Source organism: Gigantopelta aegis, chromosome 4, assembly GCF_016097555.1.
Source record: "Gigantopelta aegis isolate Gae_Host chromosome 4, Gae_host_genome, whole genome shotgun sequence".
NCBI classification, from domain to species: Eukaryota; Metazoa; Mollusca; class Gastropoda; order Neomphalida; family Peltospiridae; genus Gigantopelta; species Gigantopelta aegis.
The window spans coordinates 80,412,953-80,417,449 of record NC_054702.1 but is presented as its reverse complement, the minus strand read 5'-3'; positions in this window follow the sequence as shown (position 1 = coordinate 80,417,449).

Below are 4,497 nucleotides of genomic sequence, written 5' to 3'. Positions count from 1 at the left end.
TTAGTGTTTGTTTTCTTTATTGCATGCGTAACGATAGACGTTGAATCTCATATGCACGGGACAAACTGGTTTTACAGTGGGGATGATTTTGTTTATATGCCAAGTTGGTTAATCCAAGCTGGCGATCATCAGACGTGGTTCCGATTTATAAGACTGAAAACTGATTTTCACAAAACATATATTGTTATAACACGCCTATAAGGTTTGATACATTGGTTTAATTTATAACAACGACCAAACACTTCGGGCGTTCGTAAATGTTTCCTACTTCCATAATTGGTGTTTTACCAAATCACTAAAGACTGACTACATGGTAACATATGTGGTTTACCTTGTAGGGCTCATTGTATGCAGATTTCAAACAACGCCATATCATTCTGGCACATAAGTTGTTCCATCATGTTTATCATATGATGTCCAGGCGCTCCTGAGGGCGTTCAAAATATTTTATGGTAGACTATTTACTAAATACGTTGCATTGCTGCCAAACTGATGGCTGATGCTATTCCATGTTTTGAACTTGTGCATACGTTTTCATGTATGGTAAAACTGTTGCACAATTATGCTTCATCGTTTTAGATGAAGTGACTGAAGTAGAAATACTCGTGGCGGGTGCCACCCGTGGGGCAGGATATGCTCAACTTTCGCGAACACTTTATATTATTACTGTTGTAACAGTGATTCACGAGTGGGTGACAAAACAGCTGTATTTATTCCAATGCGCTCTCTCCTGTGCTAGTTTTGATTTAGTAAACTAGTCTGGGAGTGGCAGTCCTCTGTGGTGGCGGTGCAGGAATGAAGAAATCTCCAGTAAAGGATCTCCTCGGGAGTGGCTGTCCTAAAGACGAGGCACTAGATAGAGATTCATGGAATCAACTACTATTTTGCCAAATAGTCTTTCGTTCAAACCAAAATCGTATCATATTATTAAAGGGACATTCCCGAGTTTGCTGCAATTTTTAAGATGTTATCGACTAACAGAGACTTTTTAACGATTGTATTTACATATCAAATATATTTTTCTGCATAAAATATAAGTGGCTGTATATTAAACGTGTTTCTGATCGTTCTAATATTTGTACTAGGTTAAATTTCATTTTATTTCCTAAATTTTTTCTCGTACGTACGAAATTACTTGAAGACAAAATCCAGTTTGGGCTTCTTAGAAATATTAAGACGACCAGAAACACATTGAATATACAGACTCTGATATTCTAAACAAGAAAATATATTTAATATGTAAGTTTAATCGTAGAAATATTGTATTAGTCGGAAACATCTTATAATGGAGAAAACTCAGAAATATCCCTTTAACCCACTGTCCTGGGCACGCTGTGTAGTGACCTTACACCTACCCATTCAGTTGTTAAGCTTGCTCTGGGTGGAAGCGGATAACGGGATGCGAACCCAGTACCTACCAATATTTAGTCCGATAGCTTAACCCACTACATCACCGAGGCCGGTTGAATAAATGAATGTTTAACGACATCCCAGCACGAAAAATACATCGGCTATTGGGTGTCAAATTATGGTAAATGCAAACAGTAAGTGATGAACATCATCAAGATAAAAATTTAAAAGTTAAATAAAAACAGTGTAAAGAAGTGTGCAAAAATTACAAATATCACAGGTAGATAAAATTCAAATTTAGAATAAAAGTCAGTATCTTTCCGATTAGCAGCAAGGGATCTTTTATATGCACCATCCCACATACAGGGTACTACATACCACGGCCTTTGATATACCAGTCGTGGTGCACTGGCTGGAACGAAAAATAGCCCAATGGGCCCACCGACGAGGATCGATCCCAGACCGACCGCGCATCGAGGGAATCGAATGGATTCCATCACATTTCTTTGACCAAATATATTTTTTCTAGTTTTCCTTGAGATGAGTACTCTCCACCAAAATGTGGCATACCGTCCGAGTACACCGACAGCGCTCATACTGAGGTGGAGGATCCTTCTTTGCGTTGTGAATGAGTACTCTCCACCAAAATGTGGCATACCGTCCGAGTACACCGACAGCGCTCATACTGAGGTGGAGGATCCTTCTTTGCGTTGTGATGAGTACTCTCCACCAAAATGTGGCATACCGTCCGAGTACACCGACAGCGCTCATACTGAGGTGGAGGATCCTTCTTTGCGTTGTGAATGAGTACTCTCCACCAAAATGTGGCATACCGTCCGAGTACACCGACAGCGCTCATACTGAGGTGGAGGATCCTTCTTTGCGTTGTGATGAGTACTCTCCACCAAAATGTGGCATACCGTCCGAATACACCGACAGCGCTCATACTGAGGTGGAGGATCCTTCTTTGCGTTGTGATGAGTACTCTCCACCAAAATGTGGCATACCGTCCGAGTACACCGACAGCGCTCATACTGAGGTGGAGGATCCTTCTTTGCGTTGTGATGAGTACTCTCCACCAAAATGTGGCATACCGTCCGAGTACACCGACAGCGCTCATACTGAGGTGGAGGATCCTTCTTTGCGTTGTGATGAGTACTCTCCACCAAAATGTGGCATACCGTCCGAGTACACCGACAGCGCTAATACTGAGGTGGAGGATCCTTCTTTGCGTTGTGAATGAGTACTCTCCACCAAAATGTGGCATACCGTCCGAGTACACCGACAGCGCTCATACTGAGGTGGAGGATCCTTCTTTGCGTTGTGATGAGTACTCTCCACCAAAATGTGGCATACCGTCCGAGTACACCGACAGCGCTAATACTGAGGTGGAGGGTCCTTCTTTGCGTTGTGATGAGTACTCTCCACCAAAATGTGGCATACCGTCCGAATACACCGACAGCGCTCATACTGAGGTGGAGGGTCCTTCTTTGCGTTGTGATGAGTACTCTCCACCAAAATGTGGCATACCGTCCGAATACACCGACAGCGCTCATACTGAGGTGGAGGATCCTTCTTTGCGTTGTGATGAGTACTCTCCACCAAAATGTGGCATACCGTCCGAGTACACCGACAGCGCTCATACTGAGGTGAAGGATCCTTCTTTGCGTTGTGATGAGTACTCTCCACCAAAATGTGGCATACCGTCCGAGTACACCGACAGCGCTCATACTGAGGTGGAGGATCCTTCTTTGCGTTGTGATGAGTACTCTACACCAAAATGTGGCATACCGTCCGAGTACACCGACAGCGCTCATACTGAGGTGGAGGATCCTTCTTTGCGTTGTGATGCAGGCACTTTTATATGACAGTTATGTCAGTTCTGAGATCTCATAATAGATCCCATCACAGCCGGAGTGACAGCACGATCTACTGGAACCAACATCCAGTAGGCAATGATTAATTAATCAATGTGTTCTAGTGGTGTCGTTAAACAAAACAAACGTTTTTACTGGAACCAAACAGTTAAAACCTGATCTCCATAGGAATGGTTATGGATTTTGCCTGAACTGATCACAAATAATGGAAGGTAACTCGTTTCATTATATATCGTCCAGAATTAAAACCAAATAATTTTACTCGACCATGGTGACAGCCATTGTTTAGACATATATGCACATATCAATTGGAAAGAACTATTTCAATGACACAGTGATACACACACTAGTATATAAATAAAAACACGTGTGTGTGTGTGTATGTGTGTGTGTGTGTGTGTGTGTGTGTATGCATACATACAAACGTACGCACAGGCGCGCGCGCGCACACACACACACACACACACACGGGTCTGTGCCGTTAATATCAATGTTTACTTCTCCTTGCATGTCTTCATATGTTTCATAGTATGACACCCAATTGCCGATGTATTTTTCGTGCTGGGGTGTCGTTAAACATTCATTCATTCATTCATATATTTCGGACAGAAAGACGATTGTTTGTGTTTACGTCCATCTGTCTGTATGTGTATAAAGCTAGGTTCACTAGCACACGTATCCGGCACTGATGCGGTCCGTACAAATATCGCTCCAATACAGTTACATTGTAGTGTTTACTACGGACGCTAGTAAACATTACAATGTAAATGTTTTGGAGCGATATTTCTCAGAGGCACGTGCGCTTTTAAAAATATGAAAAATGCATTTTGTGGTATTAGAAACAACAGGATGACCAGAAACACTTTGGTTCTACGGAAATGGATAATCTAAACAATACAATACAAGTAATGTTTGAGTTCAGTGATCATAAACGGCTCTAATAGTGACAAATATGCTGTAGTCTTTAAACACTAGGGTCTGTCCCTTTAATGGTGGTTTTTATTTCAGCCATTACAAACATCCAGTAGATTCACTCTAGGAAGTAAGCAAATTCTTGTCATCTCTCGTCCCACTAGTCAAGTAATTATAATTTTCTCATGTTGCAATAATCAAAAACAGCTCCAACTTGTTGCTTTCGTTTATACGTTGTGTAATTATAGAATTGCGTGAGAGTTATCTGACCCCGAGTTCCGGTAGGTTTTGCACAAACTTAAAGTAATGGAGGTTAATGTATTCCCTGAAGCATTATTATTTATCTCTCAGCAAATCT